Here is a 26,913-nt window from a genome sequence, read left to right as displayed (position 1 = left end):
CTAAGATAAGTGGGAAAACTGAGGACTGGGAAGCTTTTAAAGAGCAACAGAGGATTACTAAGAAGGAAATATGCAGAGGAAAAATGAGGTATGAAGGTAAACTGGCCAAGAATATTAAGGAAGATAGTAAAAGCTTTTTTAGGTATGTGCAAGGCAAAAAAAGGGTTAGGACAAAAATTGGGCCCTTGAAGACAGAAACAGGGGAATATATTACTAGGAACAAAGAAATGGCAGAGGAATTAAATGGGTACTTCAGATCTGTGTTCACTGGGGAAGACACAAGCAATCTCCCTGAGGTAACAGTGGCTGAAGGACCTGAACTTAAGGGAATTTATATTTGCCAGGATTTGGTGTTGGAGAAGCTGTTAGGTCTGAAGGTTGATAAGTCTCCAGGGCCTGATGGTCTGCATCCCAGGGTACTGAAGGAGGTGGCTCGGGAAATCGTGGATGCGTTGGTGATTATTTTCCAGAGTTCAATAGATTCGGGGTCGGTTCCTGAGGATTGGAGGGTGGCTAATGTTATACCACTTTTTAAGAACGGTGGGCGAGAGAAAGCAGGTAATTATAGACCAGTTAGTCTGACCTCAGTGGTGGGAAAGATGCTGGAGTCTATTATAAAGGATGAAATTACTGCACATCTGGATAGTAGTAACAGGATAGGACAGAGTCAGCATGGATTTATGAAGGGGAAATCATGCTTGACTAATCTTCTTGAATTTTTTGAGGATGTAACTATGAAGTTGGATGAGGGAAATCCAGTAGATGTAGTGTACCTGGACTTTCAGAAAGCTTTTGATAAAGTCCCACACAGGAGGTTAGTGAGTAAAATTAGGGTGCATGATATTGGGGGCAAAGTACTAGATTGGATTGAAAATTGGTTGGCTAATAGGAAACAAAGGGTAGTGATAAACGGCTCCATTTCGGAATGGCAGGCTGAGACCAGTGGGGTACCGCAGGGATCCGTGCTGGGACCACAGCTTTTTACAATATATGTTAATGATATAGAAGATGGTATCAGCAATAACATTAGCAAATTTGCTGATGATACAAAGCTGGGTGGCAGGGTGAAAAGTGATGAGGATGTTAGGAGATTACAGGGTGACCTGGACAAGTTAGGTGAGTGGGCAGATGCATGACAGATGCAGTTTAATGTGGATAAATGTATGGTTATCCACTTTGGTAGCAAGACCAGGAAGGCAGACTACTACCTCAATGGAATCAATTTATGTAAAGGGGCAATACAGAGAGATCTGGGTGTTCTTGTACACCAGTCAATGAAGGCAAGCATGCAGGTACAGCAGGTAGTGAAGAAGGCTAATAGCATGCTGGCCTTCATAACAAGAGGAATTGAGTATAGAAGCAAAGAGGTGCTTCTGCAGCTGTACAGGGCCCTGGTGAGACCACACCTGGAGTACTGTATGCAGTTCTGGTCTCCAAATTTGAGAAAAGACATTCTGGCTATTGAGGGAGTGCAGCGTAGGTTCACGAGGTCAATTCCTGGAATGGCAGGATTACCTTACACTGAAAGACTGAAGCGACTGGGCTTGTATACCCTTGAGTTTCGAAGATTGAGAGGGGATCTGATTGAGACGTATAAGATTATGAAAGGATTGGACACTCTGGCAGTAGGAAACATATTTCCACTGATGGGTGAGTGCCGAACCAGAGGACACAGCTTAAAAATACGGGGTAGACCATTTAGGACAGAGATGAGGAGAAACTTCTTCACCCAGAGAGTGGTGGCTGTGTGGAATGCTCTGCCTCAGAAGGCAGTGGAGGCCCACTCTCTGGATTCATTTGAGAAGGAGTTGGATAGAGCACTCAAAGATAGTGGAATCCAGGGTTATGGAGATAAGGCAGGAACAGGATACTGATTAGGAATGATCAGCCATGATCATATTGAATGGTGGTGCAGACTCGAAGGGCTGAATGGCCTACTCCTGCACCTATTGTCTATTGTCTATTGTCTATTAAACATCAGATCGTCTCATTGGTTTAATGTTGTCTATATAGTAAAATTCAAATTCAATTGGGTTTTCGTCTCCTGGGGCATAATTTGAACAGGTTGGTTAAATTTGAACTGTTGTGAAAGCATAACAACTAAAAGTAAGGTATTTGTTTCACAGCCAAATGTCAGAGAGATTCAGCCCAATGAATCAGAGATCACAAAAGTAGGATTGCCTTGAAGTTGGCAAGCAGTTTATTGAACAAAGCAATATCGCTGAAGAGAAATTGACCAGGCTGACACAGAACGTATTCTCTGCACAGATAGCCAGAATCCTCTTCCCTGAGCAGAAGGTGCTGGTAGGTTTTATAGGCATACAAGACAAAGTTGATAATTGTAAAGCAGACACAGTATAGTGGTGAAAATTATAAAATATTTAAGACAAGAATAAACTGAGTGGAAATTAATCAAGTGTCCAGCAGCAGCAATTCATTTATAATTAACACAGGAGATTCCAGCCATCTCCATGAGTGGGTGAGAATGTCTTCTGGAGGATTCTTCATTGTATTTCCCGTCCGCGTGAATATGTGTACATGTCCCTTCTCCTGGCATTCAGGTCTGTCCATTGTGTTTCTCTTGTGAACGAAGTCGTCTGGGGGTCTCTCGGTCTGCGTCTTTGTTTATGTAATATTGGTTTCAATGGGAAATGAGTCTGTCTTTACAGTATTGGGATTGCAGTGCTAACTGGGTTAAGAGCTTACTGTAAAGGCTGTTTGCGAAATGTATTCTCAGGTCTGGGAGTAGCTTGGCCATGTCTGGTTTCTATGTTAGCCTGCTTGGCCAAGACTGAGGCATTGAGGGTGTGTTCTGTGTGTGCTGGCAGGCTTGATCTCTGTGTTTCACAGACCTGCTTCTGTGTTTGTATGTGGTCCTGCTGTGGGTGGGCAGGGTAGCCAATCTTTCTCCCATATCAAATGTTCCATATTTTCAATTTTCCAGTACACTCTGAGACTGCTAGTCAGTCACATGACAGGTGCTTGTCAGTTCTCAGTGCAAAACAGTTTTCACTCTCTTAAAGGTATAGTGCATGCCTTCAACTTCATAACAATTGGCTCAATTTATAGTGTTTCCTGCCACTAAGGTAAGTAATGGCATCATATAATTAAGGCAACATTATATACAAAACCAGAGCCTCAGTGGTTAGTGCCAGTGTTTGATCCAACCCTCAAGCGACTGTCTGTGTGGAGTTTGCACATTCTCCTCGCATCTGTGTGGGTTTCCTCCGAGTGCTCCAGTTTCCTGCCACAGTCTAAAGATGTGTAGGTTAGGGTGGATTGACCATGGGAAATTGGCCTGTGGTAACCAGGGATATGTAAGGTAAGTAGATCAGCCACGTTAAAAGTGTGCTGGGGGCTAGGTTTGGGCGGGATGCTCCCTGGAAGGTTAGTGTTTGACTTGATGGGCTGAATGGATATTTTTGCCTTGTAGGAATTCTATGGTTCATAGAGTAGGCCCTTCAACCCCTTATGCCTGCTCCAGCACTCTATATGATCATGCACAATCATCAAGCTCAATATCCTAATCCACCCTTTACCCCCCAACATCACTTTAGCGACAGAAGCTCAATCTGCATCCATCTTGAAAACGCACAATGTTTGGCCTCATCTATTTTCTGTGCTTGTGAATTCCACAAGCTCAACACTCTCTGGGTGAAGAAATTTCTCATCACCTCAATGCTAAAAGGTTTACCCCTTATCCTTAAACTTTGACCCCTGGTTCAGAGCTTCCCCACAGTGGGGAGCATCCCTTAAAGCAAGCTATGAATGAAGTAACTATTAAATGTGAGAGCTGTACATTCTTCAGCAAATCTTATTGGGATAATTAATCTTTTGCAAAGAATTTGGAGCCTTTGTTCATGTTATAGCAATTTTTTAAAAAAAATTGCCTCCAAAATCTTCAAGGCTTTGGGCCGAGCACTGCGAAGTGAGGCTAGTGTAGATTTTGTTTAACTTTGGTAGTACAGACTTAATGGGCCAAACAGCCTCTTCAGTACTTGTTAATTCTATGATTTTGAGGAGATTTTAAAAAGATTGACTACTTTTGTGATTGTGGAAGCTTTCACTTACTCTGTCGTGAATGATGAACCCATGCAGTCTTCTGGTGGATTCTAACAGTGTGTTTTACCTTTTGTCTAGGAACTTGTGGTTGGGTTTTGTTGCATTATTAAAATGCAATAAGCAGTAATGGCGTGAAACAAGATGCTAATTAGTTGAAGAATGCTGAGATTTAGCAAAGGGAGTGATGTCTATGCATATATGAATAATTGAAACCTTTCAAAGGAGTGTATTATGAATATGTTCATTTTGACATCAGATTTTACATGAGCCTTCTTTCATCTCACAAGGTAACCTACCGTGGCATTCTCTGTCAGGAGGTGATAGACCAGATCACATAATTTTGAATAAACTTCAAGATGACATTCAACTGAAAACAAAATACTACAGATGCTGGGAACCTGAAACAAAGACACAAGTTTTGGGGGAAATTCAGTAGATCTGACAGCATCTGTGGAGAGGGAAACAGTCCAGTCTGACTCTCCTTCAGAACTTATGAAGCTCCGTGTTTCAGGATAACATAATCTGTTGTCAAGAATGTTATGATCCACTGAGGATGCTATAGAAGAACTGGCACCAGAGGGTGGCACAGTGGCTCAGTGGTTAGCACTGCTGCCTCACAGTGCCAGGGGCCCAGGTTCAATTCCAGCGTTGGGAGATTGTGCAAACTCCACGCAGACAATCTCCTTGTGTCTATGTGGGTTTCCTCTGGGTGCTCTGGTTTCCTCCCACAATCCAAAGATATGCAGGTCAGGTGAATTAGCCATGCTAAATTGTCCATAGTTGTTAGGTGCATTAGTCAGAGGGAAATGGTCTGGGTGATTTACTCTTTGGAGGGTCAGTGTGGACTTGTTGGGCTAAAGGGCCTGTTTCCACACTGTAGGGAATCTAACCTGCTGGCCAATGCTGAAAAAGAAAACGGTGAACTAAGTTTTTGGGCAGGAGGCTGTGTTACATTGAAATCCACTGAACTGGGTTGTTTTGGTTTTGCTCTCTCCAGTTATTCTGCAGTTACTGACTTGTTGAAAGTCCTGAGAGAAGAACTCCAATCTATAAGAAATAAGGAAGTCTTTGAGGTGTCTGGAAACTGTTTGCATTGACATGAGAATCAGAACAAGATATAAATCCAGCTGCCTGTAATAATCCCATTGGACTTTTTAAAATATAGAAGCTCTACAGTGTGGAAACAGGCCCTTCAGCCCAACAAGTCCACACCGACCCACCAAAGAGTAACCCACCCAGACCCATTCCCCTGCCCTATATTTACCCCAGAACAATGCTCCTAACCTACATATCCTTGAACACTATGGGCAATTTAGCACAGCCAATTCACCTAAGCTGCACATCTTTGAATTGTGGGAGGAAACTGGAGTACCCGGAGGAAACCCACACAGACACAGGGAAAATATGCAAACTCTGCACAGTCACCCAAGGCTGGAATCAAATCCAGGTCCCTGGCGCTGTGAGGCAGCAGTGCTGAACACTGTGCCACCATGCAGCCCCAATGAAGGCTAGGAGTGATCACTGAAATGGTTATCAAATTGGCAACTTATGAATTTTCTTTCAATTAACCCCTTAACTGTGTCTGTCTGTCAGTAATATAAATGGGCATTGGTGATCAAAGAAGGGTTTAGGTTATAGATATCAAATAGTTTGCCTTGCAGTTAATCTGTGTTCTGCTAATGTTATATTATTAATAGTAAATTATTAATGTTTGTTTAGTTATGGTGTCCAAAATCAGTTATTTTAAAAATCGAGTTAGGAACAATTGAGCAATTTTGAGAGTCATCGAATGTTTTAATTTTACCGTGTTATGAATTCTGTTTTGTTAGTGAGTCTGTTTTGGTCTGATTTGCTCTCCCTGTGTTCTGACATTATATGTAAATATTTCCAATTCCCTGTGACTGTCCACAGATCCAGGTCATTCTGCTGTAATATGCGTTTTGTTAATGTGAATTCGCTATAAAATTATTGACGACTTGGGGACACTGTTTCTAAAGCGTGAATGTTTGAAGTGTGTTTTGATTTGTTACAATGCGATTCCAGCCCCAATAGTTTGAATGGTGCGGCTCTTACGTGATTTTCTTAAAACACGGGATTGCATGGGACGGAACGACCACGTTATATACAGACTTCCCAAACATGCAAAAACAGAAATGCAGCTTTACAGAGCATCAGATGTCAAACTTGGCCGCATAAGACACAAATAAAAAGTTAAAATCACTCAAAATTCATTGATTGTATTCTAACATTTTAGTTCCCACTGAAGCAGCTGCCTTGCATTAATGGCTGGTCATCATCTTATCCAAAAGATTGAATCACTGTTGCTGGGTTAAAATCTTCCAACAAAATTCTGTACTTGCAAGAAAGAGGTTTGTGACTAGCTTTCAAACCAGAACCAGGGCTCATGAATCTGACAGAGAGATAGGGAGGGTAGTCTGTCCTGCTGTCTGACATTAACCTCTATCTGCAAGTTCATTGTCAGTATTTGAAAAGATCGAGGGCTGGTCACATTATCCATCCCCATATTGGTTGTAAGGGGAAAGTCACCACTGTCCTACTCTTTCGTTATAGAGAGATGACTGGTGCTGCTTTAACCTGAGGTTAAAGCCAAAACTTCAGGTGAAGGGAGAGCCTGGGAAGGAAATAATTTCATGGTAACCTCAGTGGAAGTGAGAATCAAACCCATCACTTTGTAATGTAAAGCAGCCATCCATTCAACTGATCTAACCAACAGCACAGTAGAATGTTGAATATTTTCCATAGCTTTTCTTTTGCTACCTTGCAATAGCAGAGATGATTTTTAATGCATCAGCTATTGCTCCTGAATAATCCATCTTCCACTGTGATGTGATAGGACAGGGCTATTAACACCTTCCAGGAGTGCTACTGTCTCTGTTTCTGTCGACATTGTGTCACGATAGGGTGGAATGAGGCTTCACAGACTTGGCAGCTACTTCAAGCCAATGTCCTTTGTTTAGCAAATGTGTCACTTTTAATAAGAATATATATGACAAGCTGATGAAATTACATTTTAATATTTGATACCTGAGTTCTAAAAGTCTCCAGGCGCTTCCAGGATGATGACGTCGATGAAAACATAAAGAAACAACCAGAAACATTGTCGAGGAGATGGATCTTGAGGAAATGTCTGAAGTGGGTAGAGCCTAGAGGGGAGTAACCTGAGATGTGCCAGAGCAGGTCACCAGTAACTGAAGGTTCTGCTGCTAAATATGGATGGCACAAAAGGTGAATTGAGAAGGGAATTCGGAAACAGGCGACAGGAGATTCCGGGGAGTTACAGCATGGTATTGGAGATGAGCGCATGATGTGTGGCCAAGGAGGAGTTTAAACATGAGGAGAAAGCTGTTAAAAGTGTTATTTGGATGAGCAAGGAACCATGTTCAGGTGCTTGAATCATGGGCAAGCAAGGGGACTTTGTGCGATAGTGGCAATGTTCGTGACCCACACCTAATGTTCTCTCATTGTGGATTCTTTCCCACCACGGCAATTATGGAACTTGAATTCAATCAAAACATCCGGGATATAAAGCTTGTAACAGTGACCACAGGACTATCATTGACTTGCTGTTCCAGGGCCCGATCTGATTCACAAATGCCTCTTGACAGGAAGAAATTTGGTGTTCTTACCTGGTCCGGCTTATAGGTGAATCCCAAATGTCCAGTAGTGGATTGACTGCCAGCTGTCCTCTGAAAGGTGATGGCGAGCTATTCAATGGAAATAACAACTTGGCAACAAACGTTGGCCTTACTTGTGATGCCCACATCCAATGAAAAACTGAAAAGCAAGTTACTTGAAGAGACAAGATATACGCAATTGCGATTTCAACATGTCGTGGATGGAGGAAAATTACAGGTAACCATCAAAGAGAACATTCGAACCTGGAGATGATGAAGACAATGGCCTACGTTATTATCACTAGCCTGTTAATCCTGTGACCTGAGTAATGTTCTGGGGACCTGGGTTTGAATCCCACCATGGCAGATGGTGCAATTTGAACTCAGTAAAATCTGGAATTAAGAGTCTAATGATGATTGTGAAGCCATTGTCGATTGTTGGAAACAAAAACCATCTGGTTCACTAAGGCCCTTTAGGAAATGAAACTGCCATCCTTGCCCGGTCTGGTCTACGTGTGACTCCAGACCCACAGCAATGTGGATGACCCTTAACTACCCTCTGGGCAATTAGAACTGGGCAATAAATGCTGACCTAGCCAGTGATGTCCTCATCCTGTGAATGAATAAAAGAAAGATTGCAGTTGATGAAAATACAGTGAAAGTGGGAATAAGCATACAAAATAAGACCAGAATTTCCTGAATGGTTGACACCAGTGCAGTTGTGCTGCTTAGCTGAGGGAATCTGTACTTTACTCTGAAACATCATTGTTCGATATGAATTTCACTCATCACCCATGTCCTTTCTGAGGTATGTCTGCTGCTCATTTAACACCAGTGCTGCCCCGTGCTAAAGACCAGCTGGCATCATTCTCCCGGATTCTACTGAAAGGCTCGAACTCACCTGGGGGTGATGTATCTGACTTTTCCGGAATTTGATTGTTCATCACCTTTGTATTCACCTTTTCACTAATATTACTTTGCAACCCACCAGCAGAGCAGGTGAAAAGTGGATGGATATAGAACCGCATTTGTGCGCTGTCAACTCCCTCCAATTACTCCACAGGAAGAGAAAAAGGCACAAAACTCTGATTATCAACATCCTGCATAAAATTTTAACTTTTTTGGCCATCTGGTTTCCCAATACTATGTTAACAAGAACTGGTCTTCCCACACGCATTCACACGCCAAATTATACACCTGCTAATCATATAAATAAGCCTCGCAAAAAGTTTACTAAATATAAAATGTAGCAGGTTTTTGATATGGCAATGGGATGATTCCATCTGTTCCATTAATTCAAATTTGCAATATTTCTGTTTGGAAATTCACAGAATTATTCCCTAATGGCAATGCTACTTTGTGAGTATCAGCGTGAGATGGGTACCGGTTTTGCCAGAAAGCCTGAAATATATGACGCTATTCCCCGCATTGTTCCAAAGCGATGGAACACTGGGTTGCATTCACTGGCTACACTGGCCATATTGCAACCTTAATAAAGAGCCAACATTCTGGTCTTTCTCAAAGTAGAGCAAGGGAATTCTTCCTGGAGTCCTGGCCAATACTTATCCTTCAACCGACATCTAAAACGAGGTTGGAGTCTTAGAGTCATATGGTACAGCACAGGCCCTTTGGCCCATCGGGTCTGCACTGATCCCTCCATGCGAATCCCACTTTCCAGCACGTAGCTGGAATGTTATGACATTTCAAGTGTCCATCAAAATACTTTTTAAAGGTTGTGTGTGTCTTCTTGCCTTAACTACCCTCCCAGGCAATGCAATCCAGTTTCCCACCACCCTCTGCACGAAAATGTTTTTTCTCAAGTCCCCCTTTGAATCTCCTGCCTTTCATCTTATGGCCCCTTTTTTCTTCACCCTTCAACTGAGGGGACGAGCTGCTTCCTATACCCTCATCATCATGTACTCCTCAGTCAGGCCCCCCCTTCGACCTTCTCTGCTTCAAGGAAAATGACCTGAGACCATCCAGCCTCTCGTCATGGCTATCTGACCATGATACCGTTGCTTTTAGATTAGATTCCCTACAGTGTGGAAACAGGCCCTTCAGCCCAACAAGTCCACACTGCCCCTCCAAAGAGAAACCCACCCAAACTCATTCCCCTACCCTATATTTACCCCTGACTAACGCACCTAACACATTGGGCAATTTAGCATGGCCAATTCACCTGACCTGCACATCTTTGGATTGTGGGAGGAAACTGGAGCACCCGGAGGAAACCCACGCAGACACGGGGAGAATGTACAAACTCCACACAGACAGGCGGGAATCAAACCCATTTACTATTTGTGGAATCTTTCTGTGCTCAATCTGCTTGTCAGTTTTGCTCATTTATAATGTGGCTCAACTTGAGAATTGGTGTCCAAGTATTTAGACAATAGGATATAGGAGCAGAAATTAGGCCATTCAGCCCATCAAGTCTGCTTGGCCATTCAGTCATGGCTGATAGGTTTTTCAATGCCATTTTCCCACTTTCGTCCCGTTACCTTTGATCGCCTTGGCAATCAAGAACCTATCTCTCTCTGTTTTAAATATACTCAATGACCCGCCTCCACAGCCTTCTGTGGCAATGAATTCCATAGACTCCCCACTCTAATGCTGAAGAAATTTATCCTTATCTCTGATCTAAAAGGTCTTCCCTTTACTCTAAGGCCATGCCCTCGGGTCCTGGTCTCTCTTGCGAATGGAACCCAGTTCTGAGGAAGGGTCACCCGACTGGATACACTAACTCTGATTTCTCTCCACAGATGCTGCCAGACCTGCTGTGCTTTTCCAGCAATTTCTGTCTTTGTTTCTGATTTACAGCATCGGCAGTTCTTTGGGTTTTCACTAAGTTTGAGTGGTCTTGCATCTGAAATAAAAAACATCTTAAGGTGATTTGGAACAAAGCTACACCAATCAGTCCCATAAAGCCGACTCCTCTGTTCGACAAAGTATGTTTGTGTAGTCTTGCATCTGAAATAAAAGACACAAATAGATGTAAATCCAAAAACAATATAACTGTGTATTGATGCAAGCTGTGAAGAATAAGAGATCAGTAAGTGTTCTGCCATAAAATTGTGTAAGTGTATCTTGAAGACATGATAGCGATCAACAAAGAAACACAATATTTATTTCCCTATTAATATACAAGCCGTGCTATTTGTATAGTTCTCTGTTTTTCTATTGATTGGTATTGACATGGTAAATCCACTGTAAATCTTCATCATGCCAATGATGTTCTGACATGTCCCTTTTTCTGTTCTAATATACCATTAAATATACTGACCATAAATTCAGATATCAGGTCCAAATTCTATTATCAGTTAGATTCCATCAAATTATATAATAGCTGCAGTTCAGAAACAGACTTTTTTTTAGTTATCTCAGTACATAAGCTCAAACATAAAATTCCTGACAAGTGGGAACAGGCCACTTGGCCCATCAAGTCCACACTGACCCTCCAAAGAGCATCCCACCCAAACCCAGCTCCTCTGCTTCCCATGGCTAATTAATCTAACCCTCACACCTTCGGACTGTGGGAGGAGGCCCACGCAGACACAGGGAGAATGTGCAGACACTCAGCCGAAGCTGGGATTGAGCCCAGTTCCCGAGGGGGGCGGCACAGCTGTCTCTCACCGCCAGGGAACTGAGTTCAATTCCCGTCTCAGGCAACCGTCTGTGTGGAGTTTGCACCTTCTCCCCATAGTCTCCGGGTGCTCCGGTTTCCGCCCATAGTCCAAAGATGGCCATGGGAAATTGCTCATAGTGTTAGGTGCATTAGTTAAGGGCTAATGTATGGGAATGGGTCTGGGTGGGTTGCTCTTCGGAGGGTTGGTGTGGACTTGTTGGGCCAATGGGTCTGTTTCCACACTGTAGGGAATCTAACCTAATCTAAACTGTGAGGCAGCGGTGCTAACTGCTGAGCCACTGCCCAACCCCCATCAACTACTAGACTGTTCCATTTCTCACTCACTTACCATTCGGCCCCTTGAGTATGTTCTGCCCTTCAGTAAGATTATAATAATGGCCCAAATATGAAACTTTGCACTATTGAACTAAGTTTGCTCTGAACATTATGAGAATTATGTCAAAAGAGCGCATAAAGAAATAATGGTGTAATACTTTTAACTGAAAACAAAAAATGATGGAGATCACAGCAGGTAAAGCAGCATCCATGGAGATAGCGCAAGCTAATGTTTCGAGTCTAGATGACTCTTCTTCAGAGCTGAATTGAATTGAATTTGTTGTCACATGTACCAAGGCAGTGAAAAGCTTTGTCTTGCAGATCACAGAGTTAAGTGGCAAAGGTAAGTAAATAATAGGTAAACAGCAGCAAAAACAAAAACAGAGATGCAGGCGAATGTTAAGAGTTTGTGAGTCCATTCAGTATTCTAACAACAGTAGGGTAGAAACTGTTTCAAAACTGGCTGGTGCTTTTGTTCAGGCTTCTGTACCTTCTCCCCAGTGGTAGAGTTTCTAGAAAAGCATTGCCAGGTTGGGATGGATCTTTAAGAATGCTGGTGGCCTTTCCTTGACAGTGGGTCTGATGGATGGATTCTATAGATGGGAGGTTGGCCTTTGTGACTGCCCAGGCCGAGTTCACCACTCTCTGTAACCGTCTTCCATCTTGAATGGTACAGTTACCATACCAGGGAGTGATACATCCAGACAGAATGCTCTCAACGGCGCACCTATAAAGGTTGGCAAGGGTAGTCACCAGCTGAAGATAAAGAGTGATTTAGACATCAACGTTAGCTTGCTTTCTCTTCATGGATGCTGTCTGACCGACTATGATCTCCAACATTTTCTGTTTTCAGATTTGTTGAGGATTTTCTAGGTTTGCTGCAGAGAGATTGTTTTCCCTGAGTGTTGGCTCAGAGAGTATAATCTCAGAATAAGCGGTTGCATATTTAAGAAAGAGACAAGGAGGAATTTCCTCTCTCGGATTGCGGTGAATCTATTTTATTTATAACCACAGAGTGCTGTTGAGGCTGGATCATTAAGTACATTCAAGACTCAGAGAGATAGATTTTTAATCAGGAAGGAAGTCATGGGTTAAGGGGAAAGGCAGGAAGGTGGAGGCGAAGATTAGTAGCCATGATCTCATTAAATGGCTGGGCAGACTTGATGGGCTGAGTGGCCTACTTCTACTCCTATATCTTATGATCTCAGAGTATCCCAAAGTACATTCCAGCCAGTGAAGTGCATTAAAAGTGTAGCTACTGAAGCTTTGATGAAATGTGACACAAAGTGATGTGGCATGATGGCTCAGTGATTAGCACTGCTGCTGCACAGTGCCAGGGACCCGGGTTCAAATCCAGCCTTGGATAACCCCCTGGGTGTTCTGGTTTCCTCCCACAGTCCAAAGTGTGCAGTTTAGATGGATTGGCTAAATTGGGGATGGAGGAGGATGGTAGATCTGTAATAGAATGCTTTTGAGAGGGTCGGTGTAGACTTGATTGGCAAAGTGGCCTCTTTCTGCTCTATAGCGATTCTATGAACTTGTGTACTGCAGGTGACCAAATAATTTACTTTTTCTTCAGCGAAGTTCATGTCCTCCTCACGCTTCTGCAAATGGCAGGGATATCACAGGATATTCCTAATGTTTACCTGAGAGGGGGCTCATGGGAAGCCAGTTTTATGTCTCATCTGAAAAACAGTGCCCCCAGCAGTGCAGCACTCCCTCAGTATTGCAGCAGGGAAATTAAACGCAGTTTTAATTACACTCATACAACCTGGAGGGGACTTCAACCTGCAGGAGAGTTACCCGCTGAAACACATCTGACACATCAATGAAAACTGTAGAGATGATGGTACATGCTGGGGGCTTCTGCCAATCCACTGTCAAATTAATGAAGGAAACTGGAAGAATCCCGACCATCTGTTTTGTTCAACTGCGCTTCAGAGACTCAGGTGGTGGTATTGCATGCAGGAATCATCCCAATAAGAATTTCACATGGTTAGCTCTTACTGAAATGCAAGTGCAATGCAAAACTAATAAAAAAAAAAGCCTCAGGACCTTTTTGCATTGTCTAATTTTTCATCAAAAGAGTACAGCCTCCTCTCTGTAAAATGCCGACATATTTTAGATCACAGATACTGGAGGGTATCGGATACAATCCAAACTGTATCCCCACCAATGTATACCCATTACATACACCAACATCAGGACGCTTCGCAGCAGGATTCACTGGAAAGCTATCCTGCCTAGTGTTTGCACTCGTCAGCCCAAATAAAACACAGACACGTAGCAAATAGAGAGCTAGAAACCAAGAGCAAGCGTAGGCCATTCAGCCCTTTGAACTTGCTCTGCCCATCATTGCGATCATGGCTGATCATCCAACTCAATCCCCTGTTCCTGCTTTAGCTCAGCACTGTGGCTCAGTGATTAGCACTGCTGCGCCAGAGACCTGGGTTCAATTCTATCTTCAGGCGAATGTCTGTGTGGAGTTTGTACATTCTCCCCGTGTCTGCGTGGGTCCTTCCAGGTGCTCTGGTTTCGTCCCACAGTCCAATGATGTGTAGGCTAGGTGAATTGGCCATGGGAAATCACACATAGTGTCCAGGGATGTGCAGGCAAGGTGGATTGGCCATGGGAAATGCAAGGTGACAGGGATCAGGGGGTGGGTTGTCATGTGGACTTGTTGGTCTGACTATACACTGTGGGGATTCTATGCTTTCTCCTCATACCCTGTGATCCTTGTAGCCCTGAGAAATGTGTCCATACCTATTCTAATTTTAAACCCTACCCAGATGAAAGCAACTGACTCAACATTGGCAGCATATTGAGTCAGAGAGGAGCCCTGTTCTACGTGAAGATATCAGGGGGATGAGGAACCTCCTGCAGTAGACAGCTTGGAGAATTTGGGACTGTTTGCCCTTGAGAAGGGAATGTCAATTGAGGCATTCAAACCCATGAACCCTCTGCACAGAATACACAGGGAAAACCTCCCACGGGTTGAACCTTCGAGAAACAAGCAAGGTGCATGGATTTAAGGAAAAGTAACATCAAGTCAACAGGGAGAACGTTTCCAATGGGGCATGTTGCAAAGAATTGGGATGCGCTGCCTGAGAGTGTGATGGGCATAGCTTCAATGGAGACATTCAAGAAGGAATTGGATTATTATCTGAGGAGGAAGATTGTGGAGGATTACAGGGAGAAGGCAGGGGATTGACAGTGAGTAAATTCAGACCCAGCAGACTAAGTGACCTCCTTCTGTGCTGGAACAGTTCTGAGATACAATGCATGTGACTGTGGATTTTAATTTTGGAACTGATACAACTATCATAGCAACAATACCTTGTATTTCTATTGGACCTTTAATGTAGCAAAATGAGCCCACAGCACTTCCCAGAAAATGTGCACACTGAGTCACACTAGTCAGCACAAAGAGAGGTGACTGAAAGCTTGTTGAATGGGATTTTGAAGAGTACCTTAAGAGGAAGAGAAGGTTGAAGAGGTAGCGATGTCAGTCATAGGATTCCTGAGCATAACACTGGGCAGTCGCTGCTAATGGATGGGTTATGAAAACCAGGAGTGTGCAGAAGGTCAAAGATTTCCTGGGATGCCAGCTGGACTGGAAGATTTGAGTTATAAGGAGGTTGGATAGGCTGGGACATCTTTCCATGAAGCAGAGGAGACTGAGGAGTAACCTTCTAGAGGGCTATAAAATCATGAGAGGCCTCAGTAAGGTAGATCACCAACAGCTTTTCCCTGTGGTAGGGGAGTCCAAAACTGGAGGACAAAGATTTAAGGTGAGAAGGGGCTGATACAAATGGGTCCAGAGGGGTAAATATATCAGTCAAGAGGGCAATCCCGGAAACGCATAGCAGGTCAGGCAGCATCTGAGGAGCAGGAAAATTGACATTTCAGGCATAAGCCCTTCAGCAGGATTCCTGATGAAGAGTTTATGCCCAAAACATCGATTCTTCTGCTCCTCGGATGCTGCCTGACCTGCTGTGCTTTTCCAGCACCACACTCTCAACTTTCATCTCCAGTCTCTGCAGTCCTTACTTTCGCCTGGGTAAATATTTCACACAGACGGTGGCGAGCATCTGGAATAGTTTGCCAGAGGTAGTGGCAGAAGTGAGTACAATTTTGTCATTGATGAAACATTTAGATAGATCCATGGATGGGATAGGTGTGGAGGGCTATGAATCAAATGCAGGCAAATGGGCCTAGTTTAAGTTGTGAAAACTAGGCAGCATGGGCAGGTTGGGTCAAAGGGCCTGTTTCCATGCTGTAGGCCTCTATGACTCTAACTCTTGGAGTTAAATTAGAGCTGTTTGTGCTTATTTGTTATTACAGGTTCTCTCAGGATAGGGCAGGCACGTGGAAAGGCTAATGAAGAGCTTCTGCATGAGATGTCAGGAGTTGGGAGGTCATGTTGCAGCTGTACAGGATTTTGGTAAGGCCACTTTAAGAATGTTGTGTGCAATTCTGGTCTCCATCTTATCCAAAGGATGTTATGAAACTTGACAGGGTTCAGAAAAGATTTAGATGTTGTCAGAGTTGGAGGATTTGAGCTACAGGGAGAGGCTGAACAGGCTGGGGCTGTTTTCCCTGGAGCATTGGAGGCTGAGGGATGACCTTATAGAGGTTTATAAAATCATGAGAGGCATGGATAGGGTAAATCTTTTCCCTGGGGTGGGGGAGTCCAGAACTAGAGGGCTTTGGTTTAGGGCGAGAGGGGAAAGATATAAAAGGGACCTAAGGGGCAACTTTTTCACACAGAGAGTGATACATGTATGGAATGAGCTGCCAGAGGATGTGGTGGAGGCTGGTACAATTGCAGCATTTAAGATTTAGAAGGATATGGGCCAAGTGCTAGCAAATGAGACTAGATTAGGTTGGGATATCTGGTCAGCATGGATGGGTTGGACTGAAGGGTTTGTTTCCGTGCTGTACATTTCTATGACTCTATGATTCCTGCTCCTTGGATGCTGCCTGACCTGCTGCGCTTTTCCAGCGTGACGCTTTTTAATTCAGCCACATAGAAACCACACTGAGGCACCTGGGGGAATGTTACATTGTGATTCCAAAGCCATTTTGGCGATGGAGCTACTGGATGTCCCTTCAGTTGAGCATTTATTCGGGTAATCCCCTCTCAGATAATTAGCCCAGTAAAATAGACTGATGCTCGGAGATTTTACTACCCGAGGCAAATCCTATCGGTGATCTCACTTCTTTGAGTTTACTTCACAAATGTCATTGCAATTCTATTCAGATAGCTGTGGGGCTGGGGAGGAAAATAAAACACTGATGCTGTATATCAAAGAAAATCTAATATACGTCAACTCAGTTAATTGGAGAATATATGGATAGCCCGACCAACAGGAAAATACATGAACCGCAATTAATGATTCATCTTTGTACTGAATGTTTGTGGCAGAAAATTTTGCTACTGGAATATTTCATTTCTCTTGGGGTGATGTTCAGTCATTCAAGTCCAATTGTGCATGAACAACAAGACGAGCTGTGTAAGTGCCAGTGCAAGCAGCGATAACTGTCATCAATGGAACACTAGAGTCCGACTGATAGCAAGAGAATTGGCACCACAGTCGGAACAGATGGATAATAAGACTGTAAGAAATAGGAGAAGGACTAGGCCATTTGAGCCCTTGAGTCTGCTCTGCCATTCAATGGGATCATGGTTGATCCATCTTTCAGAGAGTCAGAGAGGCATAGAGATGTGCAGCACCGGAACATCCCCTTCGGTCCAATTCATCCACGCTGACCAGATTTTCCAACTATAGCCAACTTAGCATGGACAATCCTCCTAATGTGCACATCTTTGGACTGTTGGAGTATACCAGATCACCCAAACGCCACCCAAGTGGTGAGATCTTTCAGACTCCTTGCCACAGAGTTGTGGTTGATGAAGGAGTAGCGTTCCAAAAGCTAGTACTTAAAAATAAACCTGTTGGACTGTCCAACACTGGCACCTCCAAGTCATGGTACCTAATCTAGTCCTATTTGCCAGCATTGGCCCAAATCCCTCTGAACCCTTCCTATTCATGTCCCCATTCAGATGCTTTTTAAATGCTGTAATTACGTCAGCCTCCAACACTTTCACTGGCAGCTCATTCGCAGCTTATGCGTGAAAATGTTGCCCCTTAGGTCCCTTTTAAATGTTTCCCCTCATGTCCAGTTTCCTGTCCTTTCCCTGTAACCCTTGATTTGCCAACTGATCAGGAATCTACCTACTTCATCCTTAATAATCAACATGCGTTCTGCAACCACAACTCTGTGGCAAGGAGTCTGAAAGATCTCACCACTTGGGTGACCTTGGAGTGATCTGGTATACTCCAACAGTCCAAAGATGTGCAGATTAGGTGGATTGTCCATGCTAAGTTGGCTATAATGTCCAGGGATGTGCAGGCTAGGTGGATTCGCCATGGGAAATGCAGAAGATAGCTGGAAAAAGCCACCTGGTGCTCACGACATCGACAAAGACCTCGCTCAAATTCCAGCAGGAATCTCCCAAATTTCTCGCCATCGCCACAGTTGTTCAGGACCTGGGAGGATTCTGTTTGCAGCGTTCTGATGAAAACCTGGTGATCAGTGTTGCTGTGTGGTTCACGCGTGAAAACAAAACTAATTCCTAGTGAGGAATCAAACAAAGAACTGTGGAGACTGGAGATCGGAAACAAAAAGCAGAAACTGCCAGAGAAACTCAGCAGGTTTGGCAGCATCTACGGAGAGAAAGCAGAGTTAACATTTTAATTCTGGTGACGCCGGTTCTGATGAAGAGTCATTACGCCCAAAATGTTAGCACTGCTTTCTCCCTAATGGTGCTGCCAGACCTGCTGAGTTTCTTCAGCACTTTCTGTTCTGGGTGAGGAAAGTTCCTGGTCAAACTCTTTTGCTGGGGGATATTCCAAATCCTGTATTGTATGGCATTTAAAACTTAACTCTTTTGAGTAATTTTCTTTACCTCTTCCTGTACAGTCGTATGAGCTTATTCCTCATTCTAGATTAGAGTGGTGCTGGAAAAGCACAGCAGTTCAGGCAGCATCCGAGGAGCAGGAAAATCGATATTTCGGGCAAAAGCCCTTCATCAGGAATACAGGCAGAGTGCCTGAAGGGTGGAGAGATAAATGAGAGGAGGGTGGGGGGGTGGGGAGAAAGTAGCATTGGGTACAATAGGTGAATGGGGGTGGGGATGAAGGTGATAGGTCAGAGAGGAGGGTGGAGTGGATAGGTGGAAAAGGAGATAGGCAGGTAGGACAAGTCATGGGGACAGTGCTGAGCTGGAAGTTTGGAACTGGGGTGAGGTGGGGGAAGGGGAAATGAGGAAACTGTTGAAGTCCACATTGATGCCCTGGGGTTGAAGTGTTCTGAGGTGGAAGATGAGGCGTTCTTCCTCCAGGCGTCGGGTGGTGAGGGAGCGGCGGTGAAGGAGGCCCAGGACCTCCATGTCCTCAGCAGAGTGGGAGGGGGAGTTGATATGTTTTTACCTTTGAGCTTATTCCTCATCCTGGCAAAACGCTGGAAACCAGAGTTTAGATCAGAGTCGAGCTGGAAAAACACAGCAGGTCAGGCAGCATTCGAGGAGCAGGAAAATCAACATTTCGGGCAAAAGCCTTTAATCTGGAATTCCTGATTCCTGATGAAGGGCATTTGCCTGAAACGTCGATTTTCCTGCTCCTCGGATGCTGCCTGACCTGCTGTGCTCTTCCAGCTCCACTCTGATCTAAACTCTTATTCCTCATCCTGTAAAAATATTATAACTGTGTTGAAAAGATTGAGTGATGCATAGGGTCGTTTCACTATCGAACAATGTTTTTACCCATGTCTCTGTAAGGTTATCAGTGGGAGGATGAGCTCTTCCATAGAGAAATACGCCCTATTAAAAATCTCAAAGTTTTATTCCAGTTAAGAAGATAGGGAGGTTTTTCTCGTTGAAATATCTGGGATTTTTGAGAGAAAATGCTGAGAGGATGCTTCCTTGCATGGGGGAGAGCCCAGGGCCAAGACGGTACATTTCAGAATAAAGGGGCATCAATTTAAAGTTGGGATGAGGAGGAATTTCTTCGCTCAGAACGTAGTGAGTCTTTGGAAGTTCTTGCCACAGAGCTATGGGGACAGAGTCCTTGTGTGGAAGGCTGAGATAGATAGGATAGTGAAGAAGGCGTTTGGTATGCTTTCCTTTATTGGTCAGAGTATTGAGTACAGGAGTTGGGAGGTCATGTTGCGGCTGTACAGGACATTGGTTAGGCCACTGTTGGAATATTGTGTGCAATTCTGGTCTCCTTCCTATCGGAAAGATGTTGTGAAACTTGAAAGGGTTCAGAAAAGATTTACAAGGATGTTGCCAGGCTTGGAAGATTTGAGCTATAGGGAGAGGTTGAACAGGCTGAGGCTGTTTTCCCTGGAGCGTTGGAGACTGAGGGGGTGACCTTATAGAGGTTTACAAAATTATGAAGGGCATGGATAGGGTAAATAGACAAAGTCTTTTCCCTGGGGTTGGGGAGTCCAGAATTAGAGAGCATAGGCTTAGGGTGAGAGGGGAAAGATATAAAAGAGATCTAAGGGGCAACTTTTTCACGCAGATGGTGGTGTGTGTATGGAATGAGCTGCCAGAGGAAGTGGTGGAGGCTGGTACAATTGCAATGTTTAAGAGGCATTTGGATGGGTATATGAATAGGAAGGGTTTGGAGGGATATGGGCGGGGTGCTGGCAGGTGGGACTAGATTGGGTTGGGATATCTGGTCGACATGGACGGGTTGGACTGAAGGGTCTGTTTTCAAGCTGTACATCTCTATGACTTTATGAGATAGATTCTTGATCAGTCAGGGAATTATGGGTTATGGGGAAAGGGCAGGAATGTTGGATCAGCTATGATCCAACAGAATGAGGGAGAAGGCCTGAGGGGCCAATCAATCATGAAATTAAATGCTCTAAACCAAAAGCAACCTTGAGAAGATTGATCCATAAGGGCTTTGCAGTTTCTTTGTCCATAATATTGACTTGCAATGGAAAGTATAGGTTGTTCCAAAGTGTATACTCGCTACCACATGGCTTGTAAAATTATACATGGTCCTGATTTTCATCTCTGTTCAAATCTTGCAAATGACATCTGAGACAATGTACAAACTGCAAAGGAAACATAGGTACAACTTGACTGCAATGTCTAGCCAGGAATAGAATCAATAACTAGTATATATTTTGAGAAATGTTAATTGGATACTTTTGCAGTAATTGTAATAATTACACGGCCTTATGGTACCCAATTATTTCTCCAATTGTGACTAATAATTTCAGGGTCCATAAAGTTTATTTCTACTCAATTGATGTGTTTATTCAACTAAGAACTGATCATTATTCAGAAGATAAAAACAGAAATATATACCTTGTTAAGGAAGTCAGCAATGTAGCTACACACCATTGATGGGACCACAAGCCAACATCCCATCCACAGTCACACTTAATTCTTGCATATGATGGAGATCTATACTATATGAACAATTCATGTTAAACCCAAGTATTTTACGTTATAACAGATAATATGTGGCTCTATGAAGAAATGGATACTTTCAAATTATGGAATTAAAAAATCACACAACACCAGGTTATAGCCCAACAGGTTTATTTGGAAGCACTAGCTTTCAGAGCACTGCTCCTTCATCAGGTGGTTGTGGAGTATTAGATTGTAAGACACAGAATTTATAGCAAAAGTTTAGAGTGGATTGTAACTGAAATTATATACAGTATTGAAAAAGACCTGGATTGTTTGTTAAGTCTCTCATCTTTTAGAATGACCATGTTGGTTTCAGTTCTTTCATGTGCAAATCCCAGAATATTTTATTTAAAGCTACATTCTCATGTGAACTTTAATGGGTGCCATACCATCTCAGATAATGCATTTAAGTTGTGAGGTGCCCTGTGTGATGCTGCCTGTGCCCCAATGTTCAGAATGATTCTGTTTCTTAAAAAGCATCTTACATGAATTCATGCAGTTTGTGAGCAAAATAAAATATAACTCTGCAAGTACAAATTCATCCCACAAACTTATATGTGTATGTGGGTGTATTTGTTGGGGTGGGGATGAGCGTCAGTGAGAGAGTGTGTGTTTGTGTATGTGTATGTGCGTGAGGAGAAAGTGAGGGCTACAGATGCTGGAGATCAGAGCTGAAAATGTGTTGCTGGAAAAGCGCAGCAGGTCAGGCAGCATCCAGGGAACAGGAGAATCGACGTTTCGGGCATAAGCCCTTCTTCAGGAATGAGGAAAGTGTGTCCAGCAGGCTAAGATAAAAGGTAGGGAGGAGGGACTTCGGGGAGGGGCATTGGAATTGCGATAGGCGGAGGGAGGTCAAGGTGAGGGTGATAGGCTGGAGTGGGGTGGGGGCGTAGAGGTCAGGAAGAAGATTGCAGGTTAGGAAGGCGGTGCTGAGTTCGAGGGATTTGACTGAGACAAGGTGGGAGGAGGGGAAATGAGGAAACTGGAGAAATCTGAGTTCATCCCTTGTGGTTGGAGGGCTCCCAGGCAGAAGATGAGGCGCTCTTCCTCCAACCGTCGTGTTGCCATGGTATGGCGATGGAGGAGTCCAAGGACCTGCATGTCCTTGGTGGAGTGGGAGGGGGAGTTAAAGTGTTGGGCTATGGGGTGGTTGGGTTGGTTGGTCTAGGTGTCCCAGAGGTGTTCTCTGAAACGTTCCGCAAGTAGGCGGCCTGTCTCCCCAATATAGAGGAGGCCACATCGGGTGCAGCGGATGCAATAGATGATGTGTGTGGAGGTGCAGGTGAATTTGTGGCGGATATGGAAGTGTCCCTTGGGGCCTTGGAGGGAAGTAAGGGGGGAGGTGTGGGCGCAAGTTTTGCATTTCTTGCGGTTGCAGGGGAAGGTGCCGGGAGTGGAGGTTGGGTTGGTGGGGGGTGTGGACCTGACGAGGGAGTCACGGAGGGAGTGGTCTTTTTGGACGCTGATAGGGGAGGGGAGGGAAATATATCCCCTGGTGGTGGGGTCCGTTTGGAGGTGGTGGAAATGACGGTGGATGATACGTTGTGCATGGAGGTTGGTGGGGTGGTAGGTGAGGACCAGTGGGGTTCTGTCCTGGTGGCAGTTGGAGGGGCGGGGCTCAAGGGCAGAGGAGCGGGAAGTGGAAGAGATGCGGTGGAGGGCATCGTCGACCACGTCGGGGGGGAAATGGAGGTCCTTGAAGAAGGAGGCCATCTGGGTTGTACAGTTTTGGAACTGGTCCTCCTGGGAGCAGATGCAGCAGAGACAAAGGAATTGGGAATATGGGATGGCATTTTTACAGGGGGCAGGGTGTAGTCTAGGTAGCTGTGGGAGTCGGTCAGTTTATAGTAAATGTTCGTGTCGATTCGGTCACCCGAGATAGAAATGGAGAGGTCTAGGAAGGGGAGGGAGGAGTCTGAGATGGTCCAGGTGAATTTGAGGTCGGGGTGGAAGGTGTTGGTAAAGTGGATGAACTGTTCAACCTCCTCGTGGGAGCACGAGGCAGCGCCGATACAGTCATCGATGTAGCGGAGGAAAAGGTGGGGTGTGGTGCCAGTGTAGCTGCGGAAGATGGACTGTTCCACATATCATACGAAGAGGCAGGCATAGCTGGGGCCCATGCGGGTGCCCATGGCTACTCCTTTGGTTTGGAGGAAGTGGGAAGATTGGAAAGAGAAGTTATTCAGGGTGAGGACCAGTTCAGTCAGTCGAAGGAGGGTGTCAGTAGAAGGGTACTGGTTGGTATGTGTGTGAGTGTGAGTGTAAAGGGTTATACGTCTGTGAGAGGGTGCATGTGTGGGTGAGAGTGTGGGTGTGTATGTGTGAGAGTATGAGAGCGAGCTTGTGTATGAGAGAGGGTCTGCGTGAGTGTATTGGTGTGTGTGTGTGTGTATATGGTGCAGTGGAGTCACCTGTAGTGTGACATGGGCCCAAAATCTTTGGTTGAGGCCACTCCCATGGGTACCGAACTTGGCTATCAGCCTCTGCTTGGCCACTTTGTATTGTTGCCTGTCCCGAAGTCTGCCTTGGAGGACAGTCACCTGAAGGTCTGAGGTTGAATGTCCTGGACCGCTGAAGTGTTCTCTGACAGGGAGGGAACACTCCTGTCTGTTGATTGTTGTGCAGTGTCCATTCATCTGTTGCCGTAGCCTCTGCTCGGTTTCCCCAATGTACCATGCCTCAGGGCATCCTTGCCTGCAGCGTATGAGATAGACAACGTTGGCCGAGTCACATGAGTATCTGCCACGAACATGATGGGTGGTGTCCCCATGGATAATGGTGATATCCATGTTGACACTCTGACACGCCTTGCAGTGTCAGCTGTGACAAGGTTGTATGGTGTTGTCCTGAGAGCCGGGCAGTTTACTACGAACAATGATCTGTTTGAGGTTTGGTGGTTGTGTTTAGGCGAGAAGTGGAGGTGGGTGGAAGGTCTTGGTGAGATGCTCATCCTCATTGATAATCTGTTCCATGTGGTTGCAGCTCATGTCTGTCTCCTGAGGAGGTAATTATGGTTTCTCATTGTGGCACATCGGAACTGGCGGTCGATGTATTGAGCATTTTATTCCGCTCTTATAAGGGCATCTTTGAGTTCTTCCCAGTGACTGTTGCATTCCTCCTCATCTGAACAGATCCTGTATATGCATAGGGCTTGTCCATAGAGGATGGTTGTTTTAATATGTTTAGGGTGGAAGCTGGAGAAGTGTAGCATTGTGAGGTTATCTGTGGGTTTGCAGTAGAGTGAGGTGCTGAGGTGCCCATCCTTAATTGAGTTGCATATGTCCAAGAATGAGACAGACAGTAGAGAGTAGTCCATGGTGAGTTTGATGGTAAGATGAAACCCGTTGTTATCACTGTGTTTCAGTGACTCCTTGCCATGGGTCCATAGAGTATAGTATTGGTTGGCTGTGCTTTGTACAGAAGAAGCTGAAAATGTGTTGCTGGAAAAGCGCAGCAGGTCAGGCAGCATCCAAGGTGCAGGAGAATTGACGTTTTGGGCATGAACCCTTCTTCAGGACTCCTGAAGAAGGGCTTATGCCTGAAACGTCGATTCTCCTGTTCCTTGGATGCTGCCTGACCTGCTGCGCTTTTCCAGCAACACATTTTTCAGCTCTGATCTCCAGCATCTGCAGTCCTCACTTTCTCCTTTGTATAGAAGAAGTCTTTTTTTGAACCCGTGCATGAAAATGTTGTCACATTGGGGTACAAATTTGGTCCCCATGGCTGTTCCGTGTGTCTGGATGAAAAACGGGTTGTCAAAGGTCAAAATGCTGTGGTCGAAGATAAAGCAGATGAGTTGTAGGACAGTGCTTGGAGATTGGCAGTTGTTGGTGTTGAGTTCTGAGACTGTTGCTGGGATGCCATCATTATGGGGTTGCTGGTGTAGAATGCTGAAATGTCCATTATGACAATGAATGTTCCTGCTTCAACTGGTCTGTGGGTGCTAAGTTTCTGTAAGAAATCTGTAGTGCCGCGACATAAGCTCGGGGTCCTTTGTACAATGGGTTTCATGATGCCTTTGACATAGCCAGAGAGGTTCTCACACAGGGTCCCATTGCCTGGTACGATGGGATGTCCTGATGTGTTGGTTTTGTCTATCTTCAGAAGGCAGTAGCAGTTGCCTACGCTAGAAATATGTGGGATGAGGGTGCGTAGGGAACTCTGAAGGACTGGATCAAAAGTCCAGATCAATGTTTTTAGTTCACGGATGTGTTCTTTGGTCAGGTCGGCCAGTGCTTGCCTGTAATGTTCCTGGTTGTTCAATTGTTGGGACATTTCCTTGCATTAATCTGTTCTATTCTGAATGATGATGGCTCCTCCTTTATCTGCAAGATGTGTCAGAGTGTTGACACGGATACCACCATTACACATGGGGACACCACCCACCACGTACGCGGCAGGTACTCCTGTGACTCGGCCAACGTTGTCTATCTCATACTCTGCAGGAAAGGATACCCTGAGGAATGGTACACTGGCGAGACTGAGCAGAGGCTACGGCAATGGATGAATGGACACTGTACAACGATCACCAGACAGGAGTGTTCCCTCCCAGTTGGAGAACACCTCAGCAGTCTGGGACATTCGATCTCTGACCTTTGGGTAACCGTCCTTCAAGGCAACAACACAAAATGGCTGAGCCTCAGGCAGAGGCTTTCAAGTTTAAAAAGAACACTTATACAATGAAAGGGAGTGGCCAGTTCTCCCAGCTCAGCTCTTCTCTGGTTTGTTTGTTTTTTTCTGAAAAAAAAAACTGCTGGAACCACAGAAGCAGGTCGAAGCTGGTACTCCCTCTCTCTGACTTCTACCCTGTAAGAACCTGTGTTTGATTTCACCTTTTGTGCCAAGGGGTGTTTCTGGGGATTGTATCAAGTATTTAGAACAGCATCATAAAGTTGGGACGATCTGTTGGGTTTTCAAATAGGTTACGTCATTCAGTATTCTGTTTTCTGTTATTGAGTCATAGAGATGTACAGCATGGAAACAGACCCTTCGGTCCAACCCGTCCATGCCAACCAGATATCCCAACCCAATCTAGTCCCACCTATCAGCACCCGGCCCATATCCCTCCAAACCCTTCCTATTCATATACCCATCTAAATGCCTCTTAAATGTTGCAATTGTACCAGCCTCCACCACATCCTCTGGCAGCTCATTCCATACACGTACCACCCTCTGCGTGAAAATGTTGCCCCTTAGGTTTCTTTTATATCTTTCCCCTCTCACTCTAAACCTATGCCCTCTAGTTCTGGACTCCCCAACCCCAGGGAAAAGACTTTGCCTCCTTACCCTATCCATGCCCCTCACAAGTTTGTAAACTTCTATCCTACCTACCTGCGACTCCACTTTCAAGGAGCTATGAACCTGCACTCCAAGCTCTCTTTGTTCAGCAACACTCTCTAGGACCTTACCATTAAGTGATGAAGGGCTTTTGCCTGAAATGTTGATTTTCCTGCTCCTTGGATGCTGCCTGACCTGCTGTGCTTTTCCAGCACCACGCTAATCCCTTACCATTAAGTGTAAGCCTGTATCTCAACGAACAGTGAGGTCTGTGAATTATTAACAAGAGGGGAGTTAATCTCAGTTGTTTGTATTTTAAGAAGATGACTTCTTTGGTGGGTTTGGTGGGGAAAGGGGAATTCCATGTAATCAGTTGCACAATTGTGATGGCAGTTTGGAATCTCAAAACATTCAATACAATCAGCTGCAATATCAGCTGATTTGCATCTTTATTGATGCAAATTCCAGTTTCCTGAATAGGA

General features: G+C 44.7%; 1 pseudogene; it reads right to left on the bottom strand.

Moving 5' to 3' along the window:
* The window catches only part of LOC148146715 (uncharacterized), a 38,189-nt pseudogene extending 12,760 nt beyond the window's left edge, over positions 1–25,429 (bottom strand).
* Positions 25,430–26,913: the final 1,484 nt, after the last annotated feature.

This window comes from Chiloscyllium plagiosum, unplaced genomic scaffold (genome assembly GCF_037043375.1).
Source record: "Chiloscyllium plagiosum isolate Xiang-an unplaced genomic scaffold, Cpla_swu_hap1 HiC_scaffold_19, whole genome shotgun sequence".
In the NCBI taxonomy this organism is placed as follows: Eukaryota; Metazoa; Chordata; class Chondrichthyes; order Orectolobiformes; family Hemiscylliidae; genus Chiloscyllium; species Chiloscyllium plagiosum.
Note: the sequence above shows the minus strand (reverse complement) of the source record. Positions and strands in the feature narration are given on the sequence as shown.